Genomic DNA, 12,454 nt, shown 5'->3' on the forward strand with positions numbered 1-12,454 from the left:
AGTGACCAAAGAAATGAAAGAAATGAAAGTCATGATGCTTCAAATATTGAGAAAGACGACCAAAAATGAACTTGTCAAAACATTACCATCATCAATTGAGGGAATGATGAACTCAGGAAAAGAAGATATTTTGATTGCTGGAAATCAAAAGAGTGCTGAAATATTTTCATGGAAGGAGAAGAAATGGTTTGAGATTGCATCAATGGAAAATGAACACTGGTTTGCTTCATCATTTATTTATAATGATAATTTATTTGTTGTTGGAGGAGTTGACTGCAAGTCAATGGAGACATTAAATATAAAATGGTCACCTTTGACATGGAGAAAATTTCCCACAAAGTTTCTTTATGAATGTTGGCATCATCAAACTGTTGTTTGTAAACAACAAATCCTTTTCATTGGAGGATACATTGCTAGTAAAGGACCATCAAATTTGATATGTGAAATAAAGATTACAGGTACAACATCTCATGTTTTAAAAGAGTTGTGTCATATGCCTGAACTACGTTGGTGTTATGGAGCTGCTGTTGTTGATGATAAAGTTCTTATTTTTGGAGGATGGGGAAAATATAGCAAAGTTTTGTCCAGTGTTTTGGAGTTTGATCCAAGGACTCTTACATTTAAAGAAAAGCCCCCATTACCTTATCCATTGACTGAAATGGCAACAGTTCAATGGAGAAATCAAGTTGTTCTTCTTGGAGGTAATGATGGAAGAAAATATTTGAACAGTGTTATCATGTATGACAGCAAAACAGGTAAGATTACAGTCTTACCATCCATGTTGGAAAAGAGAAGATTGTGTTGTGCAGTTATAACTGGTGATACAATTGTTGTCATGGGAGGTGAGAATGACAAAGGTGAATATCTTAAATCAGTGGAGTGTTTCAAAATGGGAAGTAGTTCTTCATGGACATATCTTCCTTCAATGAATGAACCACGACGTGGAGCCATTGCTGAAATTTTACCTTCTGGATAAAAGTATTTATAAGCCCAGAATTATTTTTTAAATAATCAGAATATTATTACTCTTAGTAAAACCTGTTTATATTAAGTAGAACAGTTAAACATGTAAACCTCCAATATCCATATAACCTTTGATTACTACCACAAATTCCAGATGAAATAAATGACTTTAATATTTTACTAATGATTGAGGGAAAAGAAAATTTATAGCTATATTTTCCTTTCTAAAACTTCAAACTGCAGTGTGTGGATTTGTCTTGTGGTTTTGTAAAGGCTTTGTTCATCAAAATCAAAATCACTGCCAAGTTTACATAGCATATTTTTTAAAACAATTTTTATTTTCCTAACATGAGGTGTGACAAATAAATGATTTGATGAAAACTAAAAAATATTAATGAAAATATCTTTTATCTTCAAAACGCAAAAATCTTTAAATCCCAAAGTTGCCAACAAATTCGATTAATACATGACAACGACATTTGCCTGATATCTTTACTATATTATATTAACATCAAAAGTAGTTATGACGCATGCGTATGAGAAATGCCAATGACACAACATGTTCATATTACATCATAAGAACTTGAGTTATTAGATATATTTACTGATAAGTGTTACTTTCAGTTCTGCTTAGGCATTTCATGCAGTGACGTCACTGGGTGTGTTCGAGAATGAAAAAATCTGCGCGAAAAATGTGTCACAAGGTTTTTTCAATGGAAAATAACTTATGTATGCAGCAAAATATTTGTTTCATAAATATTTTAAGACCTACTTGCAAGTTGCAAACCACCTTTGGGATTATCCATTCAGTAGTAAATCCAGCACTTTATTAGAAAATACAGCACTTGCTCATTATAGATTTCCAACATACTGAAGGTTACTTCACTTCTTCATTATAGATTTCCAACATACTGAAGATTGCTTTACTTGTTCATTATAGTTTTCCAAAATACTGAAGATTGCTTTATAACGCTGTAAAAAAAACACTAACATAAAGACATGGATATTTTAAATGTTTCTTTTTTAGTTATTGAACGAATTTTTTAAAATGACACCTACTAAATCGTACAACATGTACCGTGGTCAGAAAAACGCCAAACATTTTGTTTTGAGTCACGTTTCGATTACGCTCAGTTAATGCTTCAGTAGATTTAGTCACGTTTTTAACAAACTTTAGTCATGTTTTCAGCACGCTTTACTGAAATTTTTTGTCGAGAGTTCTAATCAGGAAACGACTTGGGTATGATGGGATGGAAATTTTATTTCTTCATATATATTATGTTTTTTCTTTCTCTCGATTTTTTGTAATACTTTTGAGTTTTGAACAATTCATCACAAGTGATTGGTTTAATATCTCTTAAATATTAATATTAAACGATTCACTAAAATGAATCTAACATGGGAAAGAATTTATTACTTATACCTACGGTTGGTATCGAAGAGAAACAAACTGAAAAAAGTAAAAATAGGTACGTACGCGTACACGAGGGTAGAATGTCGAGTATAAAATGAAGTAGTTGGGTCATGAATGAACATTGTCCAAATAATATTAAATATTTAATATTATTTACATTAAACTTATGCGAGATTTAAAGTAAGTGATTTGTACTTCGTGTTCAATCAATGACCCATTAACTGTCCAACACTTTCTAATTTGCTTGAAACATTGCTTTGATTTTATGTCACGACCGTTTTGCAATATCTTCGACTACTTTTCTGTCGAAACTGTATTCCGACATGTATGAAATGTCGTTCTCTCAATCAATAAATAAATGCGCTTAGCAAGATCTTGGTGGGATCAAGGTGAGATCTAGGAAAGATCATAATTTTTGTGATATTTGGCAAGTTCTTGCATGGCATTAAAAAGATCGTGGGAAGATCGTGAAAACATTTTGTACGATCATCCACTATCTGGCAATTTTTGCATGGTCTTAGATAGACTGATCTTGGAAAGCTAGATCATGAAAATATATTTTAAGATGATGGCAAGGTCATGAAAATATCTTGTAAGGTCATGGAAAGGTCATGAAAATATCTTGTAAGGTTATGGCAACGTCATGCAAAAAATCTTACAAATTATGCAAGATCTATCAAGTTCTTGCTTGATCTTAGAAGGATCTTGGTAGGATCTTGGTAGGTTCTTGGAAAGATAATGAAAAATTCTTGTAACAATAAACAATAACAAACAATATGTCAGCTAAGTCAAAACCACTGAACTATAATCAATGGTGAAAAGAGACGAGTAAAAAATTCACAAAATCGTGTGTAATCTTAAAATAACGACATTTGTTTTCCATGACGCTACGCAACACTAGATGTTGGTGAACTCAAGGGCATTTGTGTAACGATCATAGAGCACTTTCGTAACCAAAGCACGCATTTCTGTACCGTCAGCGGACATTTGTGTAACGATCACAGAGCACTTTCGTAACCAAAGCACGCATTTCTTTACCGTCAGCGGGCATTTGTGTAATGATCATAGAGCACTTTCGTAACCAAAGCACGCATTTCTTTACCGTCAGCGGACATTTGTGTAACGTCATTGTGCATTTCGTAACGTAAGGATCACGTAAATTTTCGGGCATTTTGGTACCTGACATCTGTTGAATTGAGAGGTTACAAAATTGTTTACATCCATCATTGCTTACCATCGTTATTTTGGAATATTTGGTGCAATTAATATTAAATAGTGAGGACACATAACATGAGCGGAAAAGGAAAATTTTATAGACGAGGTAAGGGAATTTTCCTACGAATCTTGTCTACCTGATAATTTTAAGCAATTAAACGATTTCATTTTGTAATATATGACAAGTCGCTCACTGGTCAATTGCAATGACTTTGATAGATAGATATAAACGTAGACATAAGATGGACGTAAAGGTAAACATAAAGGTACACCCCACCCTGATATCATTTCGTGTATTCACCTCCCCTCCCGGAGGATGACATTGATACGAACTAAAGCGAGTAAACAGAGACAGGTTTGCAAGTTTATGTTGAAAAGACAGGTATATCCCATCCTTTATGTTGCGCATAGCAATTAACCTCCCCTCCTGGAACATGGGTCCGATACGAACAAATCCAGGGGGTTCGATCATCACGCCTCTTATGATACATGACACAACACTTTACAATGTCAGTACAATAGTAGAAATGTTATGGTCTTCGATGATTATGTTGCAGAGACACTTGGAAAAGCAGGCATCGCCTCAAGATTTGGAATGTCAAATAGATCACAGAAGCCTTCGGAGCTTGTCTGATTGAAGGTAATGTCAGCATCTCTGGCTGGTGGGGAGAGTCGAAGAAGAGGAGCCAAAACTATCAATAAAAAAGTTTTACACATGGAAAATGTTAGTGTATATAATGTTCTAGACTAAATAAAAATCTGTATGAAGGCAAATAGAAACCTGTATGAGGGCAAAGGGAAACCTGTATGAAGGTAAACCTGTATTTTGGCAAAGGGAAACCTGTATGAGGGTAAATGGAAACTTGTATGAGAGACAAGGAAGCCTGTATGAGAAATGGAAACCTGAAATGGAAATGATGAGGCAAATGGAGACCTGTATGAGGCAAATGGAAACCATGAGACAACTAAACTGAGAGTAAATGGAAACCTGATGAGACAAAGGAAACCTGTATGAGGTTAAATGGAAACTTGTATGAGGGGAAAGGGAAACCTGTATGAGGGTAAATGGAAACCTGTATGAGGGCAAATGGAAACCTGAATGAGGACAAATGGAGACCTGTATGAGGGCAACTAGAAACCTGTACGAGAGTTAATGGAAACCTGCATGAGGGCAAAGGGAAACCTCTATAAGGGTAAATGGAAACTTGTATGATGGAAAAGGGAAACCTGTATGAGGGTAAATGGAAACCTGTATGAGGGCAAATGGAGACCTGTATGAGGGCAAATGGAAACTTGTATCCCTGTGGATGTATCCCTTTCTAAGTGGCTCAGTGAGATGGAAAGTCTAAAAGTCAGGAATATTGTGGCCAAAATGGGTTATGTGACCCCTTGCTTTTTCAGGATAAAACATGATATAATAATAAGATAAGATAAATTTTTGACTGTACCTTCAGCTGAAACTAAGTCATCGATCATCGACACATCTATTGGTTCTGTTCAATGAAACAAATACAAAACATTGAAACAAATGTCCTCGAGAGTGAAATTTTCCTTATGTTTGTTTATACCCACCTGGTTTGAACTCATTTGAAAATATGATCTCATTTGCCACTTGTTTTAATTCACACTCTAAACATAGAATATCTGGACCATTGATTGATTGAATAACAAAAATGTTCAACTTTAAGCTAGTGGAGTTGTCACCTTCAACTTTATGCCGGGGGGTTGTGACCATCAACTTCATGCAGGGGTTGTGACCATCAATTTCAGATTACAAAATTACTTTGTTGTAAGAAAAATATAAACATCTTTTTAACAAGTTTGAAAATTTTTGCTATCCAATGGATAATGCTATCCAAGTTTCGTGCAACCGGGCCCCAGGGTGTATACATTTACCTCCATGCAAGGGGTTAATGATGCACAAATATATAAAAAGTGTGTAAAAAATTTATTCAGATATGTGTTTGTGAGAACTGAACAGTTAATTGATTGAATAACAGCAGCATACAACAATGGACGGGGGGAGTTGGCAACTTTAAGAAAGGGGCTTAAAAAGCAAATAAAGAACAGATGTTTGTGTTGTATGGCATCAACTTTAATGTTACTGCCGTTATGCACCTCATAAAGGCAGTCATTTTAAGAATTACTCAGAACTGCCTTTGCTCCAAATCCAACGTCTTACGTTAAGGAGGATCTGGTAATTTTGCAGAGAAAACGCCAGAACGATTTATAAAATATGAAAGTCAGGTCTATAAAAATGGCATTTTTAGTTTTTTGAGAGCACAATTAGAAAAAAATTACTATGTTTGCAAAAAATGAATGCGAACAACAAGATGAATTCAATTTAATAATTTGTGGCTTTTAATTTATTTCTGAAGAACCAAACAACTATAAACTTTAATTATTATTATTTTACTTCAAAACTAAGACGCTCAAACTTTTTAGTTTGTTTTACAAATAAACAAGACAATATAATTTGAATGTTTTGTCATTTTAACGTTTGGTTAGTCTAACATATTTTCTCGATAATTTAATTGAACTGTCTATTTTAGAGTTTAAAACTACCCGCTTTCCAACTAAAACTGCGCATTTTATAAAATATAAGGCCTTGCCATGATCCTTGCCTTATATAAAAAAAAACAAGATGCATTCTACGATCTCGAACGCACACCTACATCAATTTTCGGTAGACTTAATAAATATAACTCAAGAATCAGTATAGGGTTTTTATAGTTAGTCCCCATGCTTTTCAAAATAACCGATAAAGAACAAGTATCATGGGGCCAAAGTATTTTTAAATGACCTTTAAATAAGTATTTATAAATAAGTCATATCCAGTGGGAAAATCTTCTATACAGTAGATAGCTATCCACAGGATAAAAATACGTTGTATAAAGAAAAGATAGCAGGTTGAAATCATTATCCAATCGATAACTACCACTATGCCAAGCTTGTGAACGCGATTGTACCTATTTCTTTAAATATTGTTTATGTGCTTTGTAGATCTGCTTATTGCATTATGCATGAGTCAATTCCAAGAGTTACCATCCCCCCGGGAATTTGATTTTTTTCGTTTTAATAGTTCAATTCCCCCCTGCCGGGGAAAGGCAAGAAGGCAAATACTCAACCCCCAGGCAAGATGCCAATGGCAAATGCCCCGCTCCGGGACCAATTAACTTTAAATCACGAAAATTAGGAACACTTTTTAATAATTTATTAAACAAGATATATGAGGTCCTATAAAAAATAAGTGTAGTAAAAGAAATTCGTTCCTGAGTTCCTTTCCCTTGCTCCGCTTTTTTCTTGTTGCTTTTGCTTTTTCAGCACCTCTTTTCCCTGTTCACAGAAATTTGCGTCAAGTGCTGAAGCCACAATTTAACATCTTTGGTTGACAGCAACTATTTCTTGGCAAGCATGCTTATGTCAGTATCCTCTACACATCCACCACTGTGATTCTTGTGAAAGTCTGCCAGTATTTCAGACGGCGGCGGGCTCCTTATAGCTTTGCCAACTGCATATAAATTTAGCAGCTCTGACACATCGGTGACATAATGCCCATAGCAAACTCCCGTGCATGTTTCGCAATCCTTCACTCCCTAAGGTCTCTTTACATCATCAGCAACTGGGTAAGGAAAAAAACTGCACGATGATCCGTCTGGATACCAGGAGATGGGAATCGGTACTTAATGTCGCGATTAATAGAAATCAATAGTCGCGACTCGCGTACAAAAATGGTATCAAATCCCCGGGGTATTATTGCTGGAGTAAAATACCCGGCTCCCCAGCATCTCTTTTACGAGCAAACTCCCGACCCCCGAGAAAGGTCTCCAGGGCAAATGCCTAGGGGATCCCGGGTGGGGGATGGTTACTCTTGGAATTGACCATGCATTATTCTGTTTTATCGTCTACATTTGGATTAATTTTCACGCTGAATTATAAGTGAAGACGTATGAAATGGCCTATCGTTCTCATAATAACGAAAGTGGATATGATGAATCGAGATTTAAGAATGCTGTTGATGAAAATTTTCACTGTTCAATTTGCCTTAACGTCGCTAAAGATGCCAGAATGTGTCAACATAACGAACACATCTTTTGTCGTTCTTGTATCGAAGAACATCTACGAGTTAATGCACAAAGATGTCCTCAATGTCAAGATAATTTGACTGTACCTACACTTCTTTCAGCGCGTTTTGTAAACAACTTGATTTCAAAGTTTAAGATAAGCTGCGACTTCGCTGATCGTGGTTGTCCAGAATTTATAAACGTCGAAGATCTTGAAAGACATGTTGAAAATTGTGGTTTTGCTCCAGTGTTGTGTTCTAATGAACGTTGTGGTCTGGAGATAAACAAACGAGACAAGATTAAACATGAAACTGAGTTATGTGAATACAGAAAGATTTTTTCTCACGATTTTGCGGAGATAAAAGAAATGTTTCAACAAAGTTTTGAGGATCAAGTGAAAATGCAAATTAATAAAATAAATGGAAAAATTGAACAAGTTAAAGCTGAAACGGATAAAAAACTTGTTGATGTATGTAGTCTGTCTACGAAAATACAGAAAGAAATGATGGAATCAAGGAAAGAAATAAAAAATGTTCTACAAAATCTTTCTACAGTGACCAAAGAAATGATGAAATCAAGGAAAGAAATAAAAGACATTCAACAAAATCTTTCTACAGTGACCAAAGAAATGAAAGAATCAAGGAAAGAAATAAAACATATTCAACAAAATCTTTCGACAGTGACCAAAGAAATGACGGAATCAAGGAAAGAAATCAAAGATGTTCAACAAAATCTTTCTACAGTGACCAAAGAAATGACGGAATCAAGGAAAGAAATGAAAGATGTTCAACAAAATCTTTCTACAGTGACCAAAGAAATGACGGAATCAAGGAAAGAAATGAAAGATGTTCAACAAAATCTTTCTACAGTGACCAAAGAAATGGGAGAAATGAAAGCCACAATGTTTCAAATGCTGGAAAAAATGAACATAAATGAACAACATGTTCAAACATTGACATCATCAATTGAACTGGTGATGAACTCAGTAAAATGTGATATTTTGATTGCTGGAGGTTACCAAAACAGGAGTGTTGAAATATTTTCATGGAAGGAGGAGAAATGGTTTAACATTGCATCAATGGAAAATGAACACAAGTATGCTTCATCATTTATTTATAATGATAATTTATTTGTTGTTGGAGGGAATGAATGCAAGTCAATTGAGACATTGAATCTTAACAAGTTTCCTTTGGCATGGAAGACATTTCCCGCTAAGCTTCCTTATCGATGTTGGCATCATCAAACTGTTGTTTATAAACAACAAATCTTTCACATTGGAGGATATGATTATGATAAACATACAACATTGGATCAAATTAGTGAAATAAAGATTAGAGGTAAAACATCTTATGTTTTGAAAAAGTTGTGTCGAATGCCTGAACCCTGGAGCTGTGACTATGGAGCTGAAGTTGTTGATGATAAAGTTCTTATTTATGGAGGATATGGAAAAGATTGGGAAGTTTTCTCTTCAGTTTTGCAGTTTGATCCAAGGACTTTTACATTTAAGGAAATGCCTCCATTACCTCATCCATTGTGTGGAATGGCAACTGTTCGATGGAGAGATCAAGTTGTTCTTTTTGGAGGCTATGATCATAGCAAAATATCAAACAGTGTTATCATGTATGACACTAAGACAGGTAAGATTACAGTCTTACCATCCATGTTAGAAAAGAGATTTAAGTGTTGTGCAGTTATAACAGATGATACAATTGTTGTCATGGGAGGTCTGAATGATAATCGTGAATATCTTAAAACGGTGGAGTGTTTTAGAATGGGTAGCAGTTATTCATGGATATATCTTCCTTCAATGAAGGAACCACGATGTGGAGCCATTGCTGAAATTTTACCTTCTGGAGAGAAGTATTTATAAGCAAGAAAATGTTTTTTAAATAATCAGAACATTATAACTCAATAAAACTTGTTTATATTAAGTAAAACAAAAAATGCTTAAAGTTAAATATGGAAACCTCCAATGTCCATATAACCTTTGATTACTACCACAAACTTCTGATGAAAGAAATGACTTTAATATTTTACTAATGACTGAGGAAAAAGAAAATTTATAGCTATATTTTCCTTTCAAAAACTTCTGTGTGTGGATTTGTCTTGTGGTTTTGTAAAGGCTTTGTTCATCAAAATCAAAATCACTGCCAAGTTTACATAGCATATTTTTTAAAACAATTTTCATTTCCCTAACATGAGGTGTGACAAATAAATGATTTGATGAAAACTTAAAAAAGGTAATAAAAATGTCTATGGTCTTCAAAGCGCAAAAATCTTTATATCCTAAAGTTGTCAACAAATTAGATCAATACATGCCAACAACATTTGGCTGATCTCTGTACTATATTATATTAACATCAAAAGAAGTTATGACGCATGCGCACAAGAAATGCCAATCACACAACCTGTTCACATTACATAAGAACTTGAGTTATCAGATATATTTACTGATATGTTACTTTAACTGTTACTTTAAGTTCTGCTTAAGAATTTCATCCAGTGACGTCACTGGGTGTGTTTGAGAATGAAAAAATCTGTGCGAAAATGTGTCACAAGGTTTTTTCAATGGAAATATAATTTATGTATGCAGCAAAATATTTGTTTCATAAATATTTTAAGACCTACTTGCAAACCACCTTTGGGATTATCCATTCAGTAGTAAATCCAGCACTTTATTAGTAAATACAGCACTTGCTCATTATAGATTATTTCCAACATACTGAAGGTTACTCTACTTGTTCATTATAGATTTTCTACATACTGAAGGTTACTTTACTTGTTTATTATAGATTTCCAACATACTGAAGGTTACTTTACTTGTTCATTATAGTTTTCCAACATACTGAAGATTGCTTTATAACGGTGTAAAAAATACACTAACATAAAGACATGGATATTTTAAATGTTTCTTTTTTAGTTATTGAACGAAACTTTAAAATGACACCTACTAAATCGTACAACAAGTACCGTGGTCAGAAAAACGTCAAACGTTTTGGTTTTGAGTCACGTTTCGATCACGTTCAATTAATGCTTCGGTAGATTTAGTCACGTTTTTAACAAACTTTAGTCATGTTTTCAGCACGCTTTACTGAAATTTTTGTCGAGAGTTACTAATCAGGAAACGACTTGGGTATGATGGAATGAAAATTTTGTTTCTTCATACATATTGTGTTTTTTCTTTCTCCCGATTTTTTTGTAATACTTTTGAGTTTTGAACAATTCATCACAAGTGATTGGTTTAATATCTCTCAAATATTAATATTAAACGATTCACTAAAATGAATCTAACATGGGAAAGAATTTATTACTTATACCTACGGTTGGTATCGAAGAGAAACAAACAGAAAAAAGTAAAAATAGGTACGTACGCGTACACGAGGGTAGAATGTCGAGTATAAAATGAAGTAGTTGGGTCATGAATGAACATTGTCCAAATAATATTAAATATTTAATATTATTTACATTAAACTTATGCGAGATTTAAAGTAAGTGATTTGTACTTCGTGTTCAATCAATGACCCAATAACTGTCCAACACTTTCTAATTTGCTTGAAACATTGTTTTGATTTTATGTCACGACCGTTTTGCTATATCTTCCACTACTTTTCTGTCGAAACTGTTTTCCGACATGTATGAAATGTCGTTCTCTCAACCAATAAATAAATGCGCTAGCAAGATCTTTATGGGATCAAGGTAAGATCTAGGAAAGATCATAAAGAATTTTTGTGATATTTTTGCAAGTTCTTGCATGGCATTAAAAATATCGTGAGAAGATCATGAAAATATTTTGTACGATCATCCATTATCTGGCAATTTTTGCATGGTCTTAGATAGACTGATCTTGTAAAGCTAGATCATGAAAATATCTTGTAAGGTCATGGCAAGGTCATGCAAAAAATCTTACGAACTATGCAAGATCTATCAAGTTCTTGCTTGATCTTAGAAGGATCTTGGTAGGATCTTGGAAAGATAATGAAAAATTCTTGTAACAATAAACAATAACGAACAATATGTCAGCTAAGTCAAAACCACTGAACTATAATAGTGAAAAGAGACAAGTAAAAAAATATGCACAAAATCGTGTGTAATCTTAAAAGAACGATTGTTTTCCATGACGCCACGCAACACTAGATGTTGTTGACTTCAAGGTTACGTCATTGTTCTTATTCACCACCCGGCAATGCCTGACATTATGTATACATAGTTTGTCTTCGTCCATAGAACATGAGTTGTCTAATAATGATATAGCTTGACATGAAACCAAAGCTAATGCCGTTCTTCATCTTTGCAATGATGGTATCATGGTTACAAAGTATAGGTCGAAGTAAATTATGTATTGCGCGCTCGAGGCAATAGACGGTAAAAATTTCCAACTTTCTACACAACCATCAATAGCTGCACTACCAGATCACCCTAAATTATAGACCCTTACATTGTTATACGTCTTTTCGTTACCAGCTCACCCCCATAAAATTTTTTACAAGCACCTCGTAAAAAATATAAAATCCGTCTGAGATAGATACTAAAGTCGACAAAAAAAGGTCGACATAAAGGCGTAATATCGTTGATCCTTTTTGTAACATTTTGCCCTATTTGTATCCTGCTGAAATCCTTTTCGTAACCCTTTTTGATCCCTTTGAAATCTATCTTCTCCTATTTGTAACGTCTGGTCCTTTTTGTAACATTGATAGATAGGTAGACAGAAAAAAGTATAGGCATTTTTGTAACCTTAATGGGAAAATTTCGTAACGAAAGCAGGCATTTTCGTAACATTTGAGGCATTTTGTAACGTTTG

This window comes from Xenia sp. Carnegie-2017, unplaced genomic scaffold, assembly GCF_021976095.1.
Source record: "Xenia sp. Carnegie-2017 unplaced genomic scaffold, XeniaSp_v1 HiC_scaffold_16, whole genome shotgun sequence".
Lineage (NCBI taxonomy): Eukaryota > Metazoa > Cnidaria > Anthozoa > Malacalcyonacea > Xeniidae > Xenia > Xenia sp. Carnegie-2017.